Source organism: Cornus florida, unplaced genomic scaffold, assembly GCF_030987335.1.
Source record: "Cornus florida cultivar Cherokee Brave unplaced genomic scaffold, ASM3098733v1 CherokeeBrave_3.0.0_Hap2_Chr04, whole genome shotgun sequence".
In the NCBI taxonomy this organism is placed as follows: Eukaryota; Viridiplantae; Streptophyta; class Magnoliopsida; order Cornales; family Cornaceae; genus Cornus; species Cornus florida.
The window spans coordinates 6,933,406-6,950,061 of NW_026775574.1; the positions used below are offsets into that span (position 1 = coordinate 6,933,406).

At 32.4% G+C, this 16,656-nt stretch overlaps 1 long non-coding RNA gene across 4 annotated transcripts; it reads left to right on the forward strand.

The window, feature by feature from the left end:
* The first annotated feature begins 929 nt into the window (after positions 1-929).
* Positions 930-15,352, forward strand: LOC132302630 (uncharacterized). 4 transcript variants are annotated; one of them, XR_009480876.1, is made up of 6 exons: positions 930-1,243; positions 1,427-1,499; positions 1,977-2,123; positions 2,229-2,420; positions 2,513-2,636; positions 11,821-15,352. It is a non-coding gene; the product is annotated as an uncharacterized LOC132302630 (long non-coding RNA). The 4 variants fall into 4 exon arrangements; XR_009480877.1 differs by having other exon boundaries at positions 2,513-2,603; XR_009480875.1 differs by lacking the exon at positions 11,821-15,352 and having other exon boundaries at positions 2,513-2,787.
* Positions 15,353-16,656: the final 1,304 nt, after the last annotated feature.

Below are 16,656 nucleotides of genomic sequence, written 5' to 3' on the forward strand. Positions count from 1 at the left end.
AAGAAACATAATCAATAAAAAATAACCAAATTTTAAATATGAGAACAATCGAATTTCGTTTCAGCCTCTAACAAAAATCACAAAATACTGCGATACCTTCTAATAATTAAAAAACACAATTTCAGAACCCTAAACGATGGTTTTAGGCCTTAAATTGACATGGCCCACAAGTTGAAGCTAGTGGGTTTTTCTTAATCGATTGTTTATACCAAAAAAACACTATTATATAGTCAAAAACGGAATTATCGAAGTGTTGTTTAGAATTCTATCCAGACAGACAGAATTCTGTCTTAGTTCGTCTGAATATTATTTTATAATAATTATACAATATAGTTTAAGAATTTAATTACAGCAATTAGGCGTGTAGAGATTAAGTTATAACAACAATTCTTGCATCAAATTACAAAATCATACAAAACATGCAAACATATTTTTAAACATATAAAATTTCTGTTTTAATTATATTATAGATATATTATTTCATTTAATTAGATTAAATTAGTTTCTTGAAATTTAATTATTTTAAATTAAATATCTGAAACAAATTTCATTTTGGTCCCAAAGAGTGAAAACATTTCCCGGGTAAAATGTTTTTTTGTAGCGCCACTTTGAATAACATTGAGCTTCCCTCTCTCACTCTCTCTCTCATGACTGCTCTCTCTCGTGACAGCTGCCTCTTATATTCTTTTAGATAATAACAGAATATTTAATACCGAGAAATTGTACCTAAAAAATAATTAAGTTAGAAACTATTCACCTTAGATATTACTTGGGCCTGACACAGTGTTAGAATTGATATATATATATATATATATAATTAAATTATACTTTACTAGTTACACGATTATGTTTTTTGAATTAAATATTTCTACCAAATTTAATTTTACCGCCCAATAAAATATTTACCGCCCAATAAAATATTTATCGCTTCTAGGTTGAATCATTCAGCTTCCCCCTTGTCTCACACTCACGATCCTCCGTCTCTATCACCCCTCCTATATATCGTTTCCGTTCCAACAAAGACCCAATCAACAGTCTCCCAGTCAATGTCGCCGGCAACTATGTACATATCCTCTCTGTTCATACAAAGACAATAAAAAACGTGTTCTTCAATAGCGTCTCTTTGAAACAAAGATCCAGTCAATACTTAATAAAGGGGGATTCAAAGACGATTTTTGGTTTGTTTTTGAAGCAATTTAAAGCCCAATCAACTTCCATCAACCAATTTGAGTATTCATTACAGGTTGGTATCCATAATAGTTCTGTAATTTTTTGAATTTTTGCCTAATTAGGGTTTCTTATTTATGTTTTTGTGAGGCGATGTTAGGTCAAGTAATTTTTGAATTTCTGCCTAATTAGGGTTTCTTATTTGTGTTATTGTGAGGCAATGTTAGGTCAAGTTATAATGTTTTCTTTCAAATTGCAGTCCGAAGTGACAAAGAAAAAGGTCCGTCTTAAAGACCGTATCTAATGCAGAAAGTTCACCCAGGGTTGTGCAAGTAAGAAAGTAGAACAGTCAAGAACCCTCAATCCCTAATTTTTTTTTTTCACGATTTTAATCCCTAATTTTTTTTTTCACGATTTTAATCCCTAAATTGAGAGCTCTTATTCTCACCAATCTATTGGCCATCAAATAGTTCTAATCAGTATTTGTTATACCGGTATCTTAATAATGCCAAATTGTTGCTTTGAGCCGAACAAGCACAATTAAAGCATGCTATCTTATATTATTATTATCATTTATTTATTATTTTTATTATTATTTTTTTCACCGTAAAGTAATTTATCTTTAATCATTAGAAATGAGTTTATTGTTCTTTTGAGTAACAAATTTACTTTTTACTTTTTCAGTATGAATGCATGGCATTGGCCAATTTCATTTGCTACCTAAAATGTTAATTATAATTATCATTAAATGTTACACCATAATAATCTGATTTCTTTCTGCTAATATTTCCTGTTTACCCCCGAACTAGAAGCATGATGGACAAAAATCTCTTTTGGTGGGTATATTTAGAACATGGTTAGAGTTCTGAAATTGAAGCAAACAATGGTTCTCAAGTTAAAATTCAGGCTACTGCAGGACCAGTTCTGGGTCCTCCTTGGCGGCGCCCTGACAATGGGTACAGTTTTGTGCTACAATTTGCCAATGTAACACTATTTTTATCCCCCTGTCTCCTTCGTTTCCTAACAAATAGTTATTTCCCTTTATCAAATACGTGCTCCAGGTATCTTGTTGTTTCTCCGCAAGGCCAGTTGACACTTTATTATGAACCACATTGTGTTTATAACAAGAACTTTCTGGAGAAGGAATGAGCCGACATTGTAATTACGCCTGTTATAAAACAGCTTCTGCCAAGTCTTACATTGGTTTCTGGACAAGAAGATGCAGTTCAACTTGCAAACATGCTCCATGCCAGGTATAGTACTTTTTCCTTGATGTCGGAAGCTATGTCAATATATTTTATAGAATTGATATTTAAATGATTAACTTTCTTCCCCTATATTGTAGGTTTATTGTGCCCATGAAAAATGGGGAGGTTGACAGTAAAGGGCTTCTTGCAAGTTTAATTCAGTCTGAAGGAACAATTGAATCATTCAAGGTTTGATTTCTGTTATCAGGAAAAATAGTTCAGGTTAGATTTTTTTTAATTGAAGTATAGGAGTACTATGTGAACATTAATGCAGTATAAATATCATATTTCCTTTAATCTATCTAAAGCGTACAATGTGATGAGGTATGTTGAGCCACCTTATTATAAAATAAATAAATAAATAATTCTTACACAGTATGAAGGAATTCATATAATAAGTTTTGGTGAACTTTAGAATGTGTCATTACAAAAGTATGGCATTTTTCTTGTGTTTAAGACATTATGGTAGTGAATGCTTTCTAGAATCTCTTCCCTATATTTCTTCATCTTCCATAACAAATAAAAAGAAGTTAAAACTTTAAATTTAATATTTTGCACATGCGGGACTTCTTTTTTAAGGATAGCCTTGGTATAAGCCCATCAATTACAATTTATGACTTGAATACGGAAATTACAATGGGAATGTATAGTATAACATGACAGTTTATAGATAAGCTTGATGCAAAAGAAATAATTAGTAAGAAAAAATAATAATTTCTAGGCTGAAACTTTGCCCTCTAGCTCTTGGGTGGGAAAGAAAATTTCTAAAGCTGAAATAGTGTCAGTTACAGAATCAGATGCCATGTTAGAAAATGGTAAACAAAATCTTATTCCTTCTGATGCAGTCCATAAGAAGCTTAAGAAAAAACAAATTCTAAAAGGAAGTAAGTATGGAAAGTTGCTCTATCTAGTGGACAAGGTTTTGAATGTTCCACTTCCTAGATTCAGTGTCAGGAAAAATATTGTTGGCTGGTAACTAGTAATGCGCCAATCTCTTTATTAATTTACTACTTAGAAATAACAAGAATATACATAAGTTCACCCTTCTCGAATTGGTACTAACTACTAAACTAGTCCCTATAGAAGCATATAACTTAATCGGCTTTTATTAAGGAATCAGTTGTCTGCAAAGAGCTAAGTAACGGGGTTTGACCATTCTGAGAATGTGACACTTGTGGGTAAAAAAAAAAAAAAAAAAAAAAAAAACCACTAGATTTTTCTTTGAAGTCCCAAGCTGTTCAAGTTCTTTCATTGAATAATTCTTGTCCATGCCCAGATCAAATTCTATAATAATTGGCTAGTGATTGTTTAAGTCATTAGGAAGAGTGAAGATCATTGTGCAGGGGTTAAGTGTTGCTGTTGGTTTGAAAGGTGAATGCCCTATACTAATGGGTTTGGATTCGGTGCATGTGTGTGTACATGAGCTTAGTGTGAGTGTGCTTGTCTTGTTATTATTATTTTCTTTCCTTTTGTTTATTTTCGTTTTAGTCTGTTAAAAAAAAAAAACCACGAAATTTTTCTTTGAAGTCCCAAGCTGTTCAAGTTCTTTCATTGAATAATTCTCGTCCATGCCCAAATCAAATTCTATAATCATTGGCTAGTGATTGTTTAGGTCATTAGGAAGAGTGAAGATCATTGTGCAGGGGTTAAGTGTTGTTGGTTTGAAAGGTGAATGCCTTATACTAATGGGTTTGGATTCGGTGCGTGTGTGTGTACATGAGCTTAGTGTCCATGCCCAGATCAAATTCTATTATAATTGGCTAGTGATTGTTTAAGTCATTAGGAAGAGTGAAGATCATTGTGCAGGGGTAAGTGTTGCTGCTGGTTTGAAAGATGAATGCCTTGTACTAATGGGTTTGGATTCGGTGCATGTGTGTGTACATGAGCTTAGTGTGAGTGTGCTTGTCTTGTTATTATTATTTTCTTTCCTTTTATTTATTTTCGTTTTAGTCTGTTTTATCTTTTTTTTTTTTTTTTTACTTTCTATTTCTTCATATTTTTTCTTCTTTTTATTTTTTTTTTTCATTTTCCCGTTCTTTTTGTTTTATTTTAATTATTTTCTTTTTTCTCATTTTTTTTAAAACAAACAAGAATATTTAAAAATATTTTTAAAAAATGGTGCAAAATGGGGTGTCTACACAATTAATGAGGTAGTATTCCATGGATTTGAGGGAAAAAGAATGAAACAAGCATGGAAGTAGGTATAGTTGCCATTAAAATTTTAGTATATATAAAGGACCCGTATGATGCCATGAAATTAAAATGTGGGACCTTGATCATTCATTAAGTTTCATACCGTATATTAATCTAACATGTGTTTGGTTGTTCAAGTATAGCTTGTATTGTTTAATCAGTAGAGAGTTGAGGTTTATCTATGACATCCTTTTTTTTTTTTTTGTTGTTATTACCTTAAAGAAATTTTTTTTTTTTTCTTATCATGCAATGCTTAAGCTAATTGATTGGAATTGTTCTGGGTTTTGATCTGCTAAGTAGCTTCTAACTTTGTGGCTTATTTTTTCTCTCCACTCATGACATGTGATAGCTGATGGGAAATGTGCTAGTTTTAAAAACTTTTCGAATGATTTTCATTCACAGATCTTGATTCATCACATAGAGACAAGTTTTATGCAAAAATAAAATATGATGTATCATTCAATTAACAGATTGAATACTTACATCAAAGGTCTGAATAAATTTTTAAATCTTTTCTCTAAATTGAATATTCTCACTTATTATAAATCCCTTAGCAAGATGTCGTTTCCTTGGATCTCCATCTTCTTGGTACTTGTTTTGCCTTTAGGAATCACTCATAAGCCTCCATAAATGACCTTGGAAAACTAGGCTTGCGGGAGCCTCCATTAGATGAGAACACTAACTCTAATTTTCTAGAGAGAGAAAATATATTCTTTTTTCATTTTTTCAAAAATCACCCCCAAAATATACATAGACCATCTATATATATAAGCAACATAAAGATAATGAAAAAGAAATAATAAATCCTTGTCAATCTCTAATTCACATGTCTCAAATTTAATAGGATTCCAATATCAAGTTGGGTTATGAGTGATAATCCTTTGGGCTTATTATTTTATTGGCTATAATGAATTAATAATTGGCCCGGTCTATGGACCCAATTCAATTAATTTATAAATTAATTTTTACTCCACTAAAAGAAATTAATTGAATTTCAATTAAATAATAAATAACCTCTAAGTTAATGTTGCACTTTGACCCCTTTATGCATAATTAGTTATTGGATAAATAAAACCATCAATCCGACTACTTAATTAATATATTTATTTTAGTACCATTGATTATTTCTGGCTCGATCACAATAAAATATTTGTTTGACAAAAATAATAATTTAAATAAATAAATATATAATAAATTATTTTGTCTAAAAACACACGAAGGCCTTCGAATTTACTTTGTGATCAACTATAATCAATACAAAATAAATACAAGTAGTAATGATGCAAATATTGAAAATATAATCCTCTAACTATTAATTACATAACTATCCAAAGTGTTGGTCTAAGGATCTCGAAGTATCCGCCGAACAAATCAAAGTAATTATTAATTAATAAAAGAGTTTATACTTTTTTCATACTTAAGAGTCAAATGCCAACACAGTGAGAGGGAGCAATTGCATATGGCGGCTCTCGCAATATATCTTAACCTAACGCGAATCCAGTTTAAGTCTTAATTAATTATGAATCCATCCATAATTACCGACTATGAACAATTTATGATTATTATTTATATTCATGTATTGATCGCCATCACATACATATATAAATATCTCTTGTAATCAAGTGGATACTATCAATTCAATAATGAATCGAAACATAATACATTGAATTCACCAATTGTATCAAGCATAAATATATCAGAAACGTCAGGAATATATGTCATTATAATCCAAATATGAATTTGCTATTCCAGGGCATATAAATCCCAATAGTTCCCACTTGCTCTCATAGCCAATTCAAATTGCATCTAACACCAATTTTATCCAGATGACGATCAAAATTATTGATCAATGACACATTTGTTAATGGATCAACAAAGTTGTGTTCCAATGCAATGTTCTAACCACGAGTACATTTTCTTGCCGGACAATATCATGTAGAACATGATACTTCCTCTATGGAACCTTGGGTCATTGGTTTGGACTACTTCTGCACTATTGTCATAATATAGCTCGATAGGCAGCCTAGTATGCTCTACAATCTCTAAATCAGTGAGATCAAACCAAAAGGCTTCTTTTTGCCGCTTTTAAGGCTGCAACGTACTTCCCCTGCAGGTTTGAGTTAGCAGTTGAAATCTGCTTAACAATTTACTAACTGATTTTTCTTCCATTTAGAGAACATACACTAAGGCATGGACCTTATATAACTGATTTGAAATTAGAACTATCAAACCTGTCTGGAACCACATCATCACATCCATAAATGAGTATGAGATTATTGGTTTTCCTGAGGTACTTAATGATATTTTTCACAACAGACCAGTTATCAAGTTCAGGATTGGACTGATATCTTCTGACTATCCCTACAATGTAGCGGATGTCCTGTTTGGTATAGACCATGGCATATATGAGACTCCCATATGCCAAAGCATATAGTTCCAGTCTCAATTGCTCAATCTCCTCTGCTAGTTTTGGAAAACTACTTACTAGAGAGAACAATCCATATTAATAAAGTAAGAACTTATTCTTTGAGTTATGCATACCAAATCGAGTCAAAACTTTATCAATGTAGGATTATTAAGATAAGCGCATTTTCTTTTTAACCTGATCTTGCAAAAGCTTGATCCTAGGAATATAGCTTACATCTTGAAGATCCTCCATTTAAAAGTAATTGAACAACTAACTGTTTATTGATAACAATACTTCCACGTCATTATAGATGAGTAGGATGTCATCAATATATAGAATTAGGAAAAATAATGACATTCTTTTATACACTCATGATTTAATTACTAAGAAATCTTCCGGTATTCTTTTGTAGATTAACTTGCCTTCTATAGGTATCACCCTACTAGAAAGTTCTACAAGATCCCAGATTTTATTAGAATATATAGATTCCAACTCTGATTTCATAGCAACTCGCCAAAACGATCTATATCCATATCGGTTCACGCTTCCGTGTAGCTTACTGGGTCCAACTCATGTTTAACAGGGATGTCTATAATAGTCTCACCTAAAAACATGACTCTGTCGGATTGGATGATAATTCTCCCATTATAATAATGTACCGATGCAGGAATTTGTGTATTAGATGATGCTGACGCATCAATAGGGAATTCATATATTATTCTCAATTTCTATAATAAGTGTGTTCACATGTGGTACTCATACCATATTATTTAATATTATGCTACTAGGTATGTAATTCATAATATGATCCTCTTATAGATAAACAGTGAGTGCAAACAATCAACTTTTTATCATTGAGATCATAAAATAATCTATCATAGTGCATTTAGAGTAGCTATCAAATCTATCATGCGTATGATTTGTTTCCAACTTATTTGTCTATATTAAGCGCACATCTACAAGACTACCCCATATGTGCATGTGATTCAAACTAAGATATAGTAAAAAACACAGCTCAAACGGTATCCTTGAGATAGACTAAGATGGAATGCAGTTCATAATGCGTATCGATATCATTAACGCTAAACTCTTAAATGAAAGAGATAATGTAGCATAACTGATCATAGATTTAACCATGTTAAGCGGAATTCTGTTATTCCTATTTGACACCTAAATCAATTTAGCGTTAATTGCCGAAAACTGGTACACAACACCTTCATTGACCATATAGTCTTTACATTTTCCCAAGAAATATTCATATCCACAATAAGATCGAAGTGTTTTAATAAACTTACCTAATTTGTGTTTCATGTCAGTCTTGACACTCTCGGAATATACCAAAAGTTTAAGACTTGTGTCGCATCAAATAAATGTATCCAAAACGTGAGTAATCTTACTTGGATGTTCAAAAGAGCACATGTGTCAGTGTGTATTGACTCTAATTGTTCTTTATGTCTATTTCATTTGGCTGATTAAGCCCTTAGGGTTATCTATCTTTCAAAACAGGATTCACAAGTTGGTTTAGGTTCCTCTGTCTCACTAGGTTATAAATCTTCTTTGACCAATTTTTGAATCTTATTTTAACTGATTATAACCCAAAAATAGACACTAAAAATACAATGAGTCAGGAATAACAAATTTTCTCTTAACATTCAATCTAGAAGACGCAACATTAGTTTTTACATTCTGTAAATATTAAGAGCTTGTGATTATAGTATATTAACTATCTTTCAATGCACCAGAAGCAATCGCACATTTATTCAATTTTATAAAATCAGTTTTACAAAATAACAATACAATTTTTATAAACAAAAAGTGAACAAGAATTAGATTGCGTCTAATATCTGTGCATAAAGATAGTTCTCTAATACTAATATCCTCATACTTTCTAATTTCAGATGTAATACTCCCACTGACTTAGCTACAATCTTGACATCAGGTCAAGTACAAATATATATTCATATCATCGAGGCTTCTGGATTCCTGAAATCCTTGCAACGAATTGCAAATATGTTTAGTAGCTCCAGAATCTATCCATCAGGAATTAATAGATATAACTACATAACATGGCTCAATGATTAAATATAGATTTTCCTATGCCATGTCATTGCTTAGACAGTTCGTCCTTGAGTGTCTTAGTTAGCGGTAAAAGAAACAATTTCTTTCGCCCTCAACTTATACTGCCTTAATCTCTTTAACCTTTTGAATACCCATGTTTTGTGCTAGCCTAGTCCTATTATCATCCTTTTTCTTTCCTTTGCCTTTTCACTCGGGCCTAGAAGAAGATAGTATAGACTAAATTAGATTGATAGGAATGCCCATACTTTTGATTATCCCTTCATCTGTTACCAATTCTATAAGAATATCAGCGAGTGTGAACTTAAACTTGTTCCTTATAGTTCACTCTAAAAGAGTCGAACGAGTTTGGTAACAAGGCAATAATTCTGTCAACTTCAAACTTACCACCCAAGTCAACCCTTTTAACCTCCAGTTCAATTTTTAAATAATAAACAATTATTTTTAAAATCCGATATCATACTGGAGCTCCTCAGGCTATCTTGATGGTATTCTTCCTGAATTGTATATACAATAAAAATATCAATAAAAGCATTCACATTAATAAAGAGAGAAAAAGATAGGGGAAAGTGGGTGAAATAAACCCAAAAACTAAACCATATAAATTAAAATAAGGTTAAAACTGAAAATGATGACAAATCCGTATTTGAAAACTAAGAAATTTGATTCGTTATCGTTGTTGGTTGTGCTTGAGGTGCAAACATGTGTGAGACTCAGAGATATGTGAACTGAAAGTGAGAGAGAGTGTGAGAAAGAGGATGTCATCGACGGTAGTAATAAAAGATCGCCGATGACCGAACTTCTGGTTACTTGAGGGATATTGATTAACAACTGGATCCCATGACGATGAGAACTAAGAAGAATAAGGTGGCGTGAGCAAAGAAAAAAATGAGATAGTGGAGGAATGTTGGCATGCACCCAAAAATCAAAATCTTGGGAGAAGCAAAAGTAAATAATAATAAAAAATATCAGATAATTATGAATGTTGGCTCCCGTTTAATCGTTGTACTGAAATCCCTTACAAAGTTAAGAGTAGCATATATATAAAATATAACATATATTTATATACATATTATAATGGTTCGGTCTGGATTGGTCTGGTCCTGTAGGATCCTAATCCGGGACAGAACCAAAAATTCACGGTTCCATTATTTTGAAACCGTGACCGCCGGACCGGACCGAACCATTATAAAACCGGCCCAGACCACCTTTTTCCTTTTTCTTTTGTTCTCATTGCACATTGAGGACATTGTGCAATAAAAGTTTGGGGGTAATGTGTGTTCTTTGTATTCAATTTAAGATTTTGAGTATAACTTGTGTATTTGAGAGATTTACTATGATTGGTCCATGTTAGCTATAATTTTGATCTTTAGAAGACTATATTGCTTAAAATTTAAAAATTGCTTGATTTGAGAGTCCAATACTCCTTGTATACCTTGTGGATGCCATTTAGGAGTAAATTTTTTGAAAGATTGATATCTTGTTTCCACTTGTGGTACACATCATCTTGATTTTGTAATTATTTTGAGATTCACTCTAGGATTCTACATTAGCAAAGGCGCACACTAGCATTCATTTGTGGGGTACATGCTTTGTTGATTATTGATTTGGTTATATCCCAATTGAGCTAGTAGTGCATTGAAAGTTTTCATTCTTAATAAAGGTGAATAATAAACCCTTTTCACTAAGTAGTCGGGATTCTAGCCTTATCAAGCATTGAAGTTTTCGCGCCGAAAGGTAGAGGACCCAAACTCTAGGTTGAAAAAAAAAAAAAAAAAAAAAAAAAAAAAAGTGAGAATTTCTCCCAAAAAGTGATAAGTGGGAAATGATTAGATGGAGGTTGTTTTGATTTGTAGCCTAATTAATTTGAGCTTGTAAGTCCTTAGGGGTGTTTAAACACCTAATGCTCTAAAGCCATTCGGTTTGGGAGCCAATGACCTAACGCTCGACCTCATGGATCGCTTGAATGCTAAATAGATCAACACATTGCACCATGCTTCCATCTTTGATCCCTTAGGTTAGTAAAAAATAATAATAATAATAATAATAATAATAATTGAGTGAAAAGAATAAGTGCACCTAATTGAATAAAGGTTTAATAAAATGTCCATTCTTTGTCTTGATGATCGGTACTTGCTAGTTTGAGACCGGATGCAATCATTTCTTTAATTGGTTTAGATAACAGCATATTTGATGCCGGTTCACTTAAAAAGGATTCTAGAGTTGTTTTAATTTGCATGATCATTGTCTTGATGTGTGGAGGACCATACTTGCTTGCTTGATGTTCAAATTTTAGGAGATTACTTGGAAATGGTTGAAAAATTGTATACTTGAGATAGTTTTCTTCTAATGCTTATTTGGAATATTGGTGCCTTTTTAGTGAGAAAAAGCTTAATGTTTGTGGGTATCATTTTTGAAAACATTCACGAGACTTCACTCGTTCACTAGGAATAACCTAGGAGTTTAAAAGGTTTGTTGCATGTGCTACATGCAATAGTGTTCCCTATGAAAGTGGCGTTATCTTTTTATTGCTTTCTATTTCATTATTGTATAGTTGTTGGTTTCATGTTTTGTTTTGTAGTTCATTGTTATGGACTAGCAATATTTAAATTTGGGAGTCTGATAAGCGCTAAAAAGTGCATATTTAAACTCCTTAATCTTGAATGTTTTAGGACCTTATTCTATCTTTTTTTCTCGTTTAGTCTAATTTCATGTTATTTCCTTTTTCAGGCACTTATTCCTAACATTAATCAATTCAGCTGAATTAGAGCATTAAAAGAATCAATCTCAAGTCTAGTGGAAGTAAAGTGGTGAAAAATTCCTCTACGATCGATCGGACCAAGCTATGATCGATCATATTGTGATCGTTTTAACCCTGCCATGATGAATCGAGCCTTTTATCCTTATCCTCAGAAAAATTTCCTATTCGATCCATCTAACCTTCTATTCAATCGATCGAACTTTTTGATCTTGTCTTCACCAACCACTTTTGTCCTTTTTCTAAAAATATCTCAGCCTTGTCCTTATCCAAAAAGTGCGCCACCATGCTTCGATCGATCAGAGCAACCACGTGATCGATTGAACTGCCTCAAATTGCATGAAAAACAGATTTCAAGCCGAATTAAAGGTGTGCTCGTGGTGCAATCATTTGGAGGTCCTAGTGCATGAGGTCTGACCATTAGGTGTGACATTTGAGCTACCTATATAAGGAATTTGGCTATTTTTAGCAAAGAGGTTGGCTAGTTAGAGAGAGATTTGGCTAGAGATTAGAGAGAAATATACATTTTGGGAAAGTTCTTCCACTCATCTAGGGTTTCTACCAAGAACACCAAGGGAGGAGGATGAATTCTACCATGAAGATAGCCCTTGAAGGTTGGATGACAACATCAATGAGTGGCGAAACTACTCTTTTGGGGCTAAAAATAGTCCTAAGCATGCCTCCTAAACTTTGATACTTTATAATTAGTGGGATTTATGTTGTAATTCTCGTTTTGATCTCATATTTATATAAATCTTGTTTCTACATGATTTGTGTAGTTTTATACTTCCAATTGATCTTTTACTTCTATTCATATGTTTATGTATGTTAGAATGAATGATCATGTGCTTATTTCTAGATTTTGTGACATTGATGCATGTCTATGTGTGTTGATATTATGAATCTAGTGATGGTCAAGGCATAGTGCTTAATAGATTACTCTTGTAGTTTATTTGATAGTTCATACTTATTTCTTGATGGATTGTGTCACCTCTTTAGTTTAATTTTCATGTCATTAGCATAGTTGTAGTGTAATTGTTTTAAATTCTTAGATAAATGGACAATCCATTTTTATTGTTTGATGTTCCATGCTTATGAGTACAAATAGTATATTTCTCTAGTCTGTTGAGTGTGCATTAATTGTGAGTTTATAGAAGAATTAATAACTTAATTTGATATGTTGTGTTATTCACTATATTGATTAGACAATGTATGCTTATTTAGCCATCCATGTTAATATTTCAATTAATGGCACACACTTTCTTTTACGACACATAATCCCTTTAATCCATCAAATGTTGAATGCCTAGAAAGGCAATGCTTAGTGGTGAACTCTATGTCCTAAGAATCCAATCTCATTCTTTACACCTCATTCATTTAGTTGTTTTACATTGCATTACATTAGCTTAACTAATTAAATTAACTAATATATTCTTTGAAAATATATATATATATATATATATATATATATATAAATTTTACGGATCGGATCGAATTTTTAACAACCTAATCTATGAGTTATGGATTCGAATTTTTTGAATTCGCCGCCGATTCGTGGGTGTATCAATCCGTTTTGATCTGTACAGATCGGATCGGATTTGCGATTTTACGGATTATTTACTCATCCCTATTAATCATATGCTAAACAGACAGATTCTCATTTGGAGTTAAAAAATGAAACTCTAAACTTATAAAAAGTCGACAATCAACTTAGAAATGTTGGATGTGAGTTGTTGTGATAAGGTCTCATAGCTGTGTCTTTGAATTAGTTGTGAACTCTCCACAAGTATTAGGTTCATTAAAAGATATATATCTATTATTATTTAATAATTATTTTGTAATATATATATATATATATTTTCTTGATGGAAGTACTCATATTGTTTATGTAATAATTATATTATATCACTTATATAATAAAAATATTATTTTTTATGTATCTGTTGCAGTGTGTTACACACTAGCAAGAATCTCTGTATACATCAACTGTGAAATGCGTGTGTTTGTAAAAGCGGTCTGGAAGGTCATGGTTTGGGACTAAATTGATGGAACGTGTAACACATTAGATATACGCAAGTTTAGTCCATTGGTCTGTACCTTAGTGAAAATTGCGAGTGTAACTTGTTTATATATCATTAACGTGTGAATTTTGTCTGTGAATTTTGTCATTCGTCTCCAAAAGTCAAAGATGGCTTTAGCCTTAAATCTACACTTATATATGTCCTTTTGGCCGACCACTTTCCATGCAAATGAGGAATTCCGTAAAAGGCCTTTTGTGTTCCACCATTTAGTGCGATGATCGGTGGCTTAATCTTTCAATAATTGGCGGCAAATGATTTTAAAGTCCGAAAAGATTATTATAAATGAAAGCATGAAACCCATAGTACAATTCGATTATCTGAGTCTCTATTAACATTTGTTAGATAAAATCGATAATTTCACACCTGAGGGCATGTTTGGTGTGATGGAATGGGCTGGAATGAAATGCTCATTCCACTTTCTGATTCCTTTTCCCATGTTTGGAATCCCATATGTGGAATGAGAACGCCAACTAATTTTCAGAGAATGCTCATTCCATCATTTTGTTGGAATCAGCATTCCACTTTTAGACCAGTGGAATGTCATTCCATTCCCACTGAGAATTAAATTAATAACTTAAAGACAAAAAAACCCTTTGCCTTCTTTGATACATATCATCTGGTTTCCTACTTTTCTCAATGGACAACACATTGAGAATGCACTTGCCGGACTAACTTTTTGGTTTGCTCAGTGATGATCACTGGTCTTGCCGGACCTGTTCACGAAGCTTGTCGGAACTGTTGGTCACCGTGACTGAAGCACGCTGGAACTGATGCTTCAATTGAATCGTCGATGCTCAGTGACTAAGCTTCGGATGTGAACTTTGGTGGGTCATCGGAGTGAGCTGAAACTTAGCAACTTGCCAGAATGATGAATCTTCTGCAACTGGAGCACATCGGAATTAATAGACCTTTGCTGCTCGGAATTCACACCGTAATCACTGGTTGAATGAAGCTTGCCGGCATTCATGGTGATGGAGCATCAGCTGGGTCTGTCTTCACTGGAACCGTTGAGTCTTTGAATGCAGCTCGCCGATTTGCCAAAGGCTGGCCCAGAGTTGAAGGGCTTTCACCGGTTTTAATGGAAGTCGAAAGTCTAAGTGTTCACCGGTTTTAACAGAAGCCAAAGGTCTGAAATTTTGCCGGAACAGTGAGAAGACACCCTTCTTTGCTTGGGCACAATGAACACTTTCAGTCTTCAGATTCAATTTCTATCAAGCTCTGATTTGCTTGTAAAGGATTTCTTTCTCCAGATTCAATTTCTTGTTATCCCTGTTATATCTATATATACCCACATATATATACATGTATATACTTACATATACATATATTTATGTTTTCTTTTGGATGTTGAAGGAGAAGAAAGAAAACCTGAAATTGAAAGTGTGCCACGAAAGGGTATTTTGGAGAAATTAATAAAAACTTATTCCATTCCAACTTTTAATTTGGTGTAACCAAACACAGGAATGTTAATGGTCATTCCATTTCAACTTCATTATTGGTTTACAACCAAACAGTGGAATGAAAATAATCATTTCATTCACGCACCATTCTCGTTTCATTTCAACTTGTGTTTCATTCCCACGTCAATTCATTCATCCATACCAAACTAGTCCTGAGAATATGTTAATACAGTGTTTTCATTGCACTGAATCTGAAACAAAATCCGTCAGCTAATCAATGTGAAAATTAGCAGTTTTAGTCTCCATTGGAATTCAATGTATGACAAAAACTTTGAAACTAGATCTGTACTATGTTGTTTTAGGAGAACACAACAAAGCCCATGGGCATAGTCAAGCCCAGGAAATCAGGTCAATCCATCCGTTAAAAAATCATCATTCTTTTTAAATGATCTCGTGGATAGGATTATGCACCAAATAGATACAATAGAATTCATCAATCACTTCTTTTACCACATTTAACCAAAAGGAAAATAATATAATTGTTAACAATATTTTAACAAGTACACAGCCCACTTAGGTTCCATTTGTTTCGACGTATTTTTTAGGTAAAATATTTTTTTTTATTTGTACTTTTCGATATTTGACAAAAGTCTATGTCGAGATTGAAGTTGAATCCTTCGGGCGGAACGCATAAAATAACTTACAAAAAAATTTATGGATAAATTATTTTTGAAAAATTTTAATATATTTTTCCTTCTTAAATATTTTACAACAATCAAACACCCAAAAAATATATATATTTTCTGAAAAATATTTTACATCCAAACAAGTAGAGCCTTAATGTAAAAATTAGTAATTAAAAAAAAAAAAAAAAAAAAAAAAAACAAACAGCGACACAACCGGCTTTTTTTTACATTTAGCATGTGAAAAGTTAGGAAAGGAGTAGTAGGTCTTTTCATTATCAAACTATATATCAAGTCAATGATACTATTCTATTGCACATGCATCACAGATGCTATAAAACAGATGATCTGTTCTCCACTATATGGTGTTTAATAAAAATGAGTGATGTTATGATTTTTCGTTTAGTACGTGATGACACATACGGTTGGGAATTTTCTATATTTTTGTACATTTTACACCCAAAAAAAAATGTATGGACATTCTTTGAGGAAAAACTGAATAATACAATAATTTGATTTGACTAATTATAAAAGTAAGAAAACTTTTATTTGAGATTTAGAAACGTGTTAGTAACTATCAAAATGTCAGGACTTGTTTGATTTGTAACTATAAAAAAAATAAAAAATAGAAAATAAAAAACAAA